This window comes from Dama dama, chromosome X, assembly GCF_033118175.1.
Source record: "Dama dama isolate Ldn47 chromosome X, ASM3311817v1, whole genome shotgun sequence".
NCBI lineage: Eukaryota > Metazoa > Chordata > Mammalia > Artiodactyla > Cervidae > Dama > Dama dama.
This window is the reverse complement of record NC_083714.1, coordinates 164,396,969-164,409,247: the sequence shown is the minus strand read 5'-3', so window position 1 is coordinate 164,409,247 and position 12,279 is coordinate 164,396,969. Positions and strand designations below refer to the sequence as shown.

Here is a 12,279-nt window from a genome sequence, read left to right as displayed (position 1 = left end):
GGCTTTTCCAGTGATCATGTATGGAGGTGAGAGTTGCATCATAAAGAAAGCAGAGCGCGGAAGAATTGATGCTTTGGAACTGCGGTGCTGGAGAAGACTCTTGAGAGTCCCTTGGACTGCAAGGAGATCCAACCAGTCCATCCTAAAGGAAATCAGTCCTCAATATTCATTGGAAGGATGGATGCTGAAGCTGAAGCTTCATTTCTTTGGCCACGTCACGTGGAGAGCTGACTCATTTGAAAAGACCCTGATGATCGGAAAGATTGAAGGCGGGAGGAGAAGGGGACGACAGAGGATGAGATGGTTGGATGGCATCACCGACTCGATGGGCATGGGTTTGAGCAAGCTCCGGGAGTTGTTGATGGACAGGGAGGCCTGGCGTGCTGCAGTCCACGAGGTTGCAAAGAGTCGGACACAACTGAGCAACTGAACTGAGTGAAGCAACCAACGCACGTAGCCAATTAACAACGCTATGGTGGTTTCAGATGGACAGCAAAGGGACTCAGTCATACACATGCATCTTTTCATTCTCCCCCAAACCCGTTCCCCGCCCCATTCAGGCGCCCACATGACATTAAGCAGAGTTCCCCGCGCTGTACCATAGTAGGTCCTCGCTGATTATCTATTTTTAAAGAAATTCCTTATATGCGAATCAAAAAAGAAATGGTGCAAATGAGCTTACTTACAAAACAGAAAGAGACTCACTGAACTAGAGGATGAGCTTATGGTTACAAGTGGGGAAGGGTGGGGAGAAGGGCTAGTCAGGGAGTCTGGGATGGACATGGACACACTGCTGTATTTACCATGGAGAACCAGCAAGGACCTGCTGTCCAGCCCAGGGAACTCTGCTCAATACTCTGTAATAACCTGATGGTCACCAGGGGGAAGGATGGGGGAAGGGATAGTCAGGGAGTCTGGGATGGACATGGACACACGGCTGTGTTTACCATGGAGAACCAGCAAGGACCTGCTGGACAGCACAGGGAACTCTGCTCAATACTCTGTAATAACCTGATGGTTCCCAGGGGGAAGGATGGGGGAAAGGATAGTCAGGGAGTCTGGGATGGACATGGACACACTGCTGTATTTACCATGGAGAACCAGCAAGGACCTGCTGGACAGCACAGGGAACTCTGCTCAATACTCTGTAATAACCTGATGGTCACCAGGGGGGGAAGGATGGGGGAAGGGATAGTCAGGGAGTCTGGGATGGACATGGACACACTGCTGCATTTAACATGGAGAACCAGCAAGGACCTGCTGGACAGCTCAGGGAACTCTGCTCGATACTCTGTAATAACCCTATGGTCACCAGGGGGAAGGATGGGGGAAGGGACAGTCAGGGAGTCTGGGATGGACATGGACACACGGCTGTATTTCACATGGAGAGCCAGCAAGGACCTGCTGGACAGCACAGGGAACTCTGCTCAATGTCACGTGGCAGCCGGGATGGGAGGGGAGTCTGGGGGAGAAGGGATACGTGTCCACATATGCCTGAGTCCCTTCGCTGTCCACCGCAAACCACCACTACGTTGTTAATCAGCTATGCTGTTTTTCAGTCGCTCACTTACCTCCGACTCTCTGCGACCCCGTGGACCGCAGCACGCCAGCCCTCCCTGTCCATCACCACCTCCCGGAGCTTGCTCAGACTAATGTCCATCGAGTCAGTGATGCCATCCAACCATCTCATCCTCTGTCACTCTCTTCTCCTCTCGGCTACACCCCAACACAACATGAGAAGTTTCTTAAAACAGACACGAACAGTTCAATAAGCGGCGATGGACATCCATATGAAAACAACTATGGAGGAAATGAGAACCAGAAAGGTCCCTGGGCTCTCTCCACATCACTTGGCCATATCTGTCTCCATCTAACAGAGACTGCAGGCTTCCCTGGTGGCTTAGAGGGTAAAGCGTCTGCCTGCAACACGGAAGACCCGGGTTCGATCCCTGGGTCGGGAAGATCCCCTGGAGAAGGAAATGGCAACCCACTCCAGTACTCTTGCCTGGAAAATCCCATGGACGGAGGAGCCTGGTCGGCTACAGTCCAGGGGGTCACAAAGAGTCGGACACGACTGAGCGACAACAGACAAGAGAGAACGCAGGATGGAGCAGAAAGCACAGAAATGACCCAGCAGTTGTTCGGAACGTTATACACAAACGCTTTGTTAAACTGCTCATGACCCCCATCGACCAGCCCTGCTCTCCACTGTCGGCCGCGACGTACTTTGGCAGCACCAAAATACACTTGAGATTTCTCGTGGAAAAAGTGAGTGTAGAAAAGGTACAGCGACATCCAACTCAAGAAACGGCCTATCTGTTACGAGAGATCTTGCCCATGAAGATAAATACATGAATGCTGGTCAACAGGAACGGGCTCAGCAGTTATTATCTTACGCAACACCGGGGTGCATCCTTATCACTGGTTGTTGTTGCTATAGTTCAGGATCAGTCATGTCCGATGCTTTGAGACCCCATGGACTGCAGCACGCCAGGCCTCCCTGTCCATCACCAACTCCCGGAGTTTAGTCAAACTCTTGTCCATCGAGTCGCTGATGCCATCCAACCATCTCATCCTCTGTCGTCCCCTTCTCCTCCCGCCCTCAATCTTTCCCTGCATCAAGGTCTTTTCCAATGACTCACTTCTTTGCATCAGGTGACCAAAGTATTGGAGCTTTAGCATCAGCCCTTCCGATGAATAATCAGGATTGATTACCTTTAGGAAACCAGAACTAGATTGTTTACCGAGGTCTTGTAGGCTGAGGGAATCCACCTCGTTATGGTGGAAGCCTCATGGTCAAGAAAAACCGCAAATGGGGTGCATCAAGTTTTGTTTAAGATTTAACTCCGGTCTTGAAAGTTCCCTGCCAAGTTTTGAGACCGCTAAATGACACAAAGAGACATAAAATGCTGGTTGCCTAATATCAGAGAAGAGACATCTGTGATGACTCACGGACTGACCTATCTTGTTACAGGATTCTTACAAGGATAACAGTTCATCAGCTCTAATTAGATGCTTATCAGTGAGACATATGCATCCTCAGAGTTTCCAAACACAGATGGAGTCCCTGCTGCTTGCCGTGTGGATTTCTCGCTGATAAGATCCTGGGTGACTCTGCAGGGCATAAAGTCTGCTGTGGTTTGAAATGTAAATCACATAGACACAGGGGGTGCTAAGGCATACATTAGAAGCTCTTGCAATATTTGTGGGTGCACTCGATCCTAAAAGAAATCAGTCCTGAATATTCATGGGAAGTACTGATGCTGAAGCTGAAGCTCCAATCCTTTGGCCACCTGATGTGAGGAGCTGACTCTTTGGAAAAGCCCCTGATGCTGGGAAAGATTGAAGGTGGGAGGAGGAGGGGACGACAGAGGATGAGACGGTTGGATGGCATCACCGACTCGACGGACATGAGTTTGAACAAACTCTGGGAGATGGTGAGGGACGGGAAGGCCTGGCGTGCGGCAGTCCATGCAAAGAGTTGGACATGACTGAGCGACTGAACTGAACCGGTACAGTGTCTGGGTCCCCACGTGGCTCTGGGGGGTAAACGCTCCCCCAAACAATGCTAGAGACACAGGCAGACGTGGGTTCGATCCCTGGGTTGGGAAGATCCCCGGAGGAAGGCATGGCAACTTACTCCAGTATTCTTGCCTGGAGAATCCCATGGACAGAGGAGCCTGGAGGGTTATATAGTCCACAGGCTCGCGAAGAGTTGGACACGACCCAAGCAACTGAGCACGCTTAAAGATTCATTCATTAGATGCTCACTGATAAGCATCTAATTAGAGCTAATGAACTGTACTGCTTAAAGATTCTAGGTGCTGTGAGCCTCTCATCTGAATAGACTGCGATGACTATTTCTAGCAGATTCTAGCAAAAACGTGTTATCTGGCCGTTTCTATCTGGACTTGACATACGATTACAACTGTCCATCTTTCAAAGTTAAAAGCACTCTGGGGTCTAGGGGAGTTAAGTCTGAGATGCATGGGGCGGTTAAAACAGCTGCTTGACGAAACCAAATGAGACCACACCCTTCACACACACACACGTGTAGCCCGTGGCACTGGATTGGGAAGCCGGCGGTTTCATTTCTGGAAAAGAAGCGAGGAATCCTCTTTTGCCCGAGGTGGTCGCCTGTGTCATTTTAAAATTCAGCTAAGTCTGAAATTTTTTTTTTCTTATTTTATTGCTTCATCAAAGGATAGTTGATGTACCACATTGTATTAGCTTTGGGTGCACAGAAAAGGGATTCGGTTATACATATATATATGTATATATATATATATGTGCATATTCACTTCCGTATTATTTTCCATCATAGGGGATTACACGGTATTGATTATGGTTCCCTGCGCTATGCAGTAGGTCTGGTTGTTTATTTCATTAATATATATATAGTCGTGTGTCTCTGCTAATTCCAAACTAATTCTCCCCCTCCTTTAGTCATCTGGTAACCATACGCTTGTTTTCTATGTGTCTGCTTCTGTTTTATAAGTTCTTTTGTATTATTTTTTTTAAATTCCACACATGGGAGAAGGAAATGGCAACCCACTCCAGTATTCTTGCCTGGAAAATCCCGTGGACGGAGGAGCCTGGTGGGCTACAGTCCATAGGGTCGCAAGAGTCGGACACAGAGGCTAAACCAGCACCACCAATTTCTCTTTTGGAACTAAAAGTGTCCATCAAAGTGACAGCACTTCAAAGATTTAATTGGAAAGTGTTTTAAATTGGCTTTTTTAAACAATGGAGAGAGAGAGAGACAGAGAGACAGAGGTCTCCATCAGTAAGTCTCACCTAATGGGCAATGGAGGTTTTCTGGGCAAAGTCTCTGTAAATAGTAGCTTCATTTGCTACCTAAAATACCGTTGTGTTTAGTGGTATAAAGATTGTATTTTATTTTCAACCAAACTTAATATAGTTAATGACTAGAACTAATATTAACAATTGACACTAAATATTTTTCTGGAATTTAAAAAAAAAAAAAAGAAAGAAAGAAATTCCACATATAAGTGATATCACATGCTATTTGTCTTTCTGAGTCTGACTCACTTCACTTAGCAACGATCATCTCTAGGTCCAGCCAGGTTGCTGCAAATGACATTGTTTCACTGTCTTTGATGGCTGAGAAGCAACCTGAGTGTCCATCGATATATGAATGGATTTAAAAAAAAAAAAGGTGTGGTACATTTATACAGTGGAATATTACTCAGCCGTAACAAAGGAATGAAATAAGACTGCTTTCTTTATCTGACCATTTATACCCTGGAATATTACTCAGCCAAAACAAAGGAATGAAATAAGGCCCTGTGTTCTTTGCCTGGCCATCTATGCCATGGAATATGACTCAGCCATAACAAAAGAATGAAATAAGGCCCTGCATTCTTTTTGTGAACTGGGCATGTCACAGGAATGGGGGGACCCCCTTCCCGAGTCCCAGAGTGGGATCTCGCCTGACGCTCGGAAAAGAACTGTCCGAGGACACACAGCAGCTGCCCAAGCAGAGACGTGATTGGGAAGGGGCGCCCGGATGGAGACCCGTGAGCGTCAGAAGCCCCAGAGAAACGGCTCTGCCTCCTGGCTCACAGCCCCAGGTCTTATGGAGATGAGATTACTTTCTGGGTTTTCTCTGCCCCCGTCATTCTGACCCAGGGTACATGCATCGCTCGGCCAAGAAGGATGCCCGAGAGAAGGATTTTGGAAAATGCTAAGACATGTGGCACCTCCTTCCGACCTTTTCCAAACTCTCCCGGTAGGGGGATGGCTTGTCGGGTCCGAGCTCCTTCCCAGGAGGCCCTCCCGTCGTAAAATTAACGCACACACATGACTACCATGGTGCCCGGCCAGCGGATTCGGCCAGCGTGCGTCCCTGAAACAGGAACACAGATTTTTATGAACCTCGCAGCGCCGAGGGCTGCCAGCGACCATTTCCTCCAAACTACGTGACCGTAACGGGGAGATGGAAAAGGTGTTGCTTCCTCAGCAGTGAAGGCAGAAGAACACAGGGAAACCTCCTGGGGCCCTTTAGGAATTTTGGTGTGGCATCAAGGGTGTCTGCATTCTGCATTGTCTGGCCAACTTGGCTGCATCCTTTCATTTTTTTTTCAGATCCCTCACTTAATCCATATTTGGATGTTGCCAACTTTGTTTCAGGAAGACTGTAGAATATTATTAGAACGCACATATTTCGCAGCGAAAATTATACCTTTTGTTTGTTAACACATTGTAAGATGCATGCATGCACGCACTCACACACACAGACATTATGAAGGTTAATTTTCTGTGTCTTGATTGGCCCACAAAGTGCTCAGATATTTGGTAAAACATGATTCTGCCTGTGTCTGGTAGAGAGTGTTTCTGAATGAGATTCACATTTTTAAAATTTTTCACACTGAAGTGCAGTTTATTTATAATGTTGCCATCCCCCATGGCTCAGACGGTACAGAATCTGCCTGCAATGCAGGACGGCTGGGTTCTATCCCTGGATCAGGAAGACGGATCCCTGGAGGAGGGCATGACAACCCACCCCAGTGTTCTTGCCTGGAGCATCCCATGGGCAGAGAAGCCTGGCGGGGCTACAGTCCACAGGGCCTCAAAGAGTCAGACACGACTGAGCGATGAACATTTTCATTTTCACTGTACTTTCATAGTTGACTTACAATGATGTGTTAGCTTCGAGTGTATAGCAAAGTGGTTCAGTTACACATCTATGCTCTTTCAGATTCTTTCCCACTAACGGGTTATTACAGGATTTCGAACGTAGCTCCCCGTGGCCTACAGTGGGGCCTTGTGGGATGAGATTAACACTGGAGCCAGGAGACAGAGTCAAGCAGACTGCCCTCCCCAGGGCCTGGTCCGACCAGTTGACGGCCTGCTCCTCCAGGGTAGGGACACACGGCTATGGATCTGGGCACTGGGGCAGAGGAGGATGTGATCCAAGACGCCAGGGAGGAACTCTGGCAGGGGATATGGGTTGGATCCCTGGTTGGGGAAAACGTCACATGCCAAGCCACAACCTAGCCTGTGCGTCCAGCTATCAGCCCAGGCACCCAGAGCTGCTACACAACCAGAGAAGACACCGGAATAAGAAACACACGCACCGCAGTGAGAAACCCGTGCACCCACACTCACCACCACCAAGAGTGGCTCCCGCTCGCCACGACCGCAGAGAGCCCCCAAACGGCAGCAAAGACCCAGCGCAACCAAAAACAAATAAAAATTATAGAAGAAACATAAAATAGAATCCACGAGGGCGTGGCTTGTATCTTGAGCCAACTCGCTTCACGTCTGTGCCACATGCCATTCTGCAATCATTTCACACTGGTCATATCCCACCCTGCCGCCCAGTCCACAAACACACGGGCGGATTGCAGGTTTCAATATCAGAGACGTGACTCCGAGAACAGGCTAACAAGTGGGCAGACAGGCAAGGGATTCTCCAGAGTTGCTACCCACGAGGGCAACTTCTGGGTCACCTTCAGCTTTTCAAGACGGTGCCCAGTGGACTTCCAAAGCGATTGTACCAATGCACAGTCCTGGCGGCAAGGGATGAGAGCTATCACCGTTTGCACATGTACCCACGGGCAGAGGGCTTCCCTGCTGGCTCAGAGGGTAAAGAATGAGCCTGCAACGCAGATGACCTGGCTTCGATCCCTGAGTCGGGAAGACCCCCTGGAGAAGGGAATAGCTACGAACTCCAGTCTTCTTGTCTGGAGAATCCCCCTTGGACAGAGGAGCCTGATGAGCTTACAGTCCACGGGGTCGCAAAGAGTCGGACACGAACGACCAGCTAACACGTGCATTTTCACAGTCGCTGCTCACTGATAGCATGCTCAGTGATACCACACCAAGATGAGCATCTCAGCTTGAGGACACATCCCACCTGCTCTTAAGGGTTCGATGTGTCTTGTGTGGTGACGTTCCGGCCAGGGGAAGGATGAACTCCGTGGAAACCTCCCATGGGTGGTAAGCGTGCATGTGTTTTAGCTGTTTCAGCTGGATGGCGTTCAAGCAACAGACACACGAACACCAACAGCAAGGAAGCAACAAATGAAAACAGGGGGACCTTGGGAGGCAGGTGTTGAAGATGGCACAGGACCAGTTTGGCAAGGATGCTGGGCCTGTCACTCACCACTTGGAAGCAATCGACCCAAGCAGGAACACCTGGAGCGGATGAGTCATTGAAACGAGAAGTTAGCTGTGACTTACTGCGGTAAGATGACAAAATTCTGGGGCTCTTTGTCAAAGCAGTTGGCATCACTCTCACCGAGACAGCCCCTGACTTCTTAAGTGGTTCCATCTCTTGGGCTTCGCAGGTGGCTCGGCGGGTAAAGAATCTGCCTGCAAGGCAGGAGACCCAGGTTCAGTCTCTGGGTTGGCAAGATTCCCTGGAGGACGAAATGACAACCCACTCCAGTATTCTGCCCTGGAGAATCCCATGGATTGAGGAGACTGGTGGGCTAGAGTCCATGGGGTCGCAGAGAGTCAAACATGACTGAGCAACTCACGCTTTCTGTTCCTGTACCTCCAAAGATAGCAAGCTGCATCCCAAAGAAAGTGTCTCATTTTCAAGCACGACTGGTTCACTTTTCCATGGGTTACTCACCTACGTGAGTCCTCTTTTGGGAAGCCTGATTCTTCTTGTCCTTTGCTCACCTAGAAAATGTAAAATAAATGTAAGAAAACATGACAATATGCACATTGTTGGTGTTGTTTGGTCTCTTAAGTCGTGTCCGACTCTTTGCAACCCCGTGGACTGTAGCCCACCAGGCTCCTCTGTCCATGGGATTCTCCAGGCAAGAATCCTGGACTGGGTTGCCATTTCCTTCTCCAGGAGATCTTCCCGACCCAGGAATCACACCTGGGTCTCCTGTATTGCAGGTGGATTCTTTCCTATCTGAGTCACTAGGGTCTGTGTGCATATAAATATATCGTAGACTTCTAAAGCTATCCTATGCAGCTGGTGTAGGAGCAGGCGTACATAAACATATATACCAATTTGGGGCAATTTTACAGGATTTAGCTCTTTCTTATCTGGGGTTTTTAGAACTTCTAGGGAGCACCATGTCCAGGATAAATGCATTTGCGCCCTGACTCTGAAGGACACTAGACTGGTGTACAGAATTCTCTGTGGGTATCCATGTACCTTTGTTGCTGAGGAGGTAGTTGTTCACTCGCTCAGCCATGCCCAACTCTTTGCGACCCCATGGACCGCAGCACGCCAGGCCTCCCTGTCCATCACCATCTCCCAGAGCTTGCTCAAACTCATGTCCATTGAGTCGGTGATGCCATCCAACCATCTCATCCTCTGTCGTCCCCTTCTCCTCTGGTCCTCAATCTTTCCCAGCATCAGGGACTTTTCCAGTGAGTCAGTTCTTCACAGCAGGTGGCCAAAGGACCGAAGCTTCAGCATCAGTTCTTGCAGTGAATATTCAGGACTGATTTCCTTTAGGATGGACTTGCTGGATCTCTTTGCAGTCCAAGGGACTCTCAAGAGTCTTCTCCAACGCCCCTGGGGGCTTCGATTATCCTCGGAGACCCCTGGCTGGTGAGAAGAGGCAGCTTCCTTTCTCTGTCCAACGGGCATCTGTGAAACAGCTTGACTTGTAATGAATGCAAAACCATCTCAGCGAGAGGAAAAAAATAGAACCTTAAAAAAAAAAAGGATTTCAGTTCCGGATGCTCTGATCTCCTGACAATCTGAGACCTGAAGTCATAGACTGATCATCCCACTCGGCGTCTGAGGTTTCGACGTCTCCATAAAAAGTCACTGATCCTGACCTCCCAGTTCACAGACCACAGGTATTAAGGATGTTTGCGCAAGACGAGGCGCACGTGTGCAGCGGACTTGGCTCGGATGCGGGAAAAACAGGCTGTCTAAACACGGCCCCCTCACATGCTGCAGAGGGCCAACCGTTGCTGAAATAGTTTGAGTCCCTTCATGGAGCTCACAGGAGGTACGCCTGCCGCAGAGCCACATGGGTTCTGGGTGCTGCGGTGTGCTGGGCTTTGTCCAAGCAGCCTGGGACACGGAGCCAGTAACTTTCAGTCCTCCTTGTCCAGGCAGGCAAGTGGGAAGGGGTCACCTGCCTGCAAGTGGCAGACGGTGGGAGGTCTGGGCCTCCGTAATCATGGGAGCCAACTACTCAGAAGAGATTCCATCTCTCTCTGTAGACGGATGGATGGATATGACGGATGGATGGACAGATATGATGGATGGATGGATGGATAGATAGAGATGATGGATAGACAGATATGATGGATGGATAGACAGATACGATGGATGGATAGATAGATACGATGGATGGATAGATATGAGGGATGGATAGACAGATATGATGGATTGATGGATAGATATGATGGATTGATGGATAGATATGACGGATGGATGGATAGACAGATAGGATGGATAGATGTATAGGTAGATACGATGGATGGATGGATGGATAAATATGATGGATGGATGGATAGATACATAAAAAGACAGCTAAATAGATGATAGGTTGGTGTTGCAAGTTGTGTCTGACTCTTTGCAACCCCATGGACTGCAGCACGCCAGGCCTCCCTGTCCATCACAGTCTCCCGGAGCTTGCTCAAACTCAGGTCCATCGAGTCTGTGATGCCATCCAACCATCTCATCCTCTGTCGTCCCCTTCTCCTCCCGCCCTCAATCTTTCCCAGCATCAGGGTCTTTTCCAGTCACTCGGGTCTTTCCATCAGGTGGCCAAAGAATCAGAGTTTCAGATGAGTCCTTCCAATGATCTCCTTTAGGATGGACTGGTTGGATCTCCTTGCAGTCCAAGGGACTCTCAAGGGTCTTCTCCAACACCGCAGATGGCTGATTCATGTCAGTGTCTGGCAAAACCACTACAATATTGTAAAGTAAGTAGCCTCCAATTCAAATAAATAAATTAAAAAATTAATCAACATTGTAAAAATTAATTAATTAAAAGAAAAAGCATCTATTCTTCAGTGCTCAGCCTTCTTCATGGTCCAACTCTCACATTTGTACATGACTACTAGAAAAACTCTAGCTTGACTATACAGACCTTTGTCTGCAAAGTGATGTGCCAGCGTTTGAATACGCTGTCTGGGTTTGTCGTAGTTTTCCTTCCTGGGAATTCCAGCAGAAACCTTAAGAAACAAGTAGCTGCTCCTTGTATGTGGCACTGAGATGACACCTTTTGCTGCAGAAGTCTCGCATGGAGGACTCCACAGACGTCATCCCCTGGTGCTTTTCCACCTTTGGGAACACCTCGTCTGCAACACTTACCCCACCCCTGACAGACCCCAGCTGTTGCCATCAACAGGCAAGTCCCTAAAGAAATCCCTTTTTCCCCGTATTAGTCATGTTAGTCGCTCAGTTGTGTCCGACTCTTTGAGACCCCATGAAATTAAAAGACGCTTGCTCCCTGGAAGGAAAGTTATGACCCACCTAGACAGCATATTAAAAAGCAGAGACATCACTTTGTCGACAAAGGTCCGTCTAGTCAAGGCTATGGTTTTTCCAGTGGTCCGTGTATGGATGTGAGATTTGGACCATAAAGAAAGCTGAGCGCTGAAGAACTGATGCTTTTGAACTGTGGTGTTCATTGGAGGGATTGATGTTGAAGCTGAAACTCCAATGCAAAGAGCTGACTCACTGGAAAAGACCCTGATGCTGGGAGAGATTGAGGGCGGGAGGAGAAGGGGACGACAGAGGATGAGATGGCTGGACGGCATCAGTGACTCAATGGACATGAGTTTGGGTGGACTCTGGGAGTTGGGGAAGGACAGGGAAGCCTGGTGTGCTGAGGTTCATGGGGTCTCAAATAGTCAGACACGAATGAGTGACTGAACTGGACTAGACTGTAGCTTGCCTGGTTCCTCTGTCCGTGGGATTCTCCAGGCAGGAATCCTGGAGTGGGTTGTCATGCCCTCCTCCAGGGGATCTTCCCGACCCAGGGACTTCTCCCCTGTCAGTAGCATCACACAGCCATACTCTGCACAGCTTTCACGGGTGTGAGTCATCTCCTTTTAGAAGCCTCAGTCCATCCCTCTTCCTCCCTCAGAGCATCCAGGCCACCGTGCCCGCTCCCTGCCAAACTCCCACAAATGGAGATAATCCTAATTGCTACATGGATTACCGTAAATACCCATTTCGCAAGAACTTAAACCCGGAGGGCAGCCCTGGAGCCCAGAGGGACGGCATCGTGGGTGATTTAGGAGCAGCATTAAGGAGGTGATTGATGGGGAAACATCTCCAAGCAGGGAGCTGAGAGGATGCAGGCGGGATCGTGG

General features: G+C 49.0%; 1 long non-coding RNA gene across 1 annotated transcript in view; it reads right to left on the bottom strand.

Annotated features, from left to right (window-relative positions):
* The window catches only part of LOC133052321 (uncharacterized), a 73,899-nt gene that overhangs the window by 47,809 nt on the left and 13,811 nt on the right, over nt 1–12,279 (bottom strand). Inside the window, exons 7-9 of the long non-coding RNA XR_009692026.1 lie at nt 9,146–9,649; nt 8,606–8,655; nt 8,209–8,340 (exon numbers count right to left, since the gene is read on the bottom strand). This is a non-coding gene — a long non-coding RNA (uncharacterized LOC133052321). The remainder of the gene's footprint in view (nt 1–8,208; nt 8,341–8,605; nt 8,656–9,145; nt 9,650–12,279) is intronic.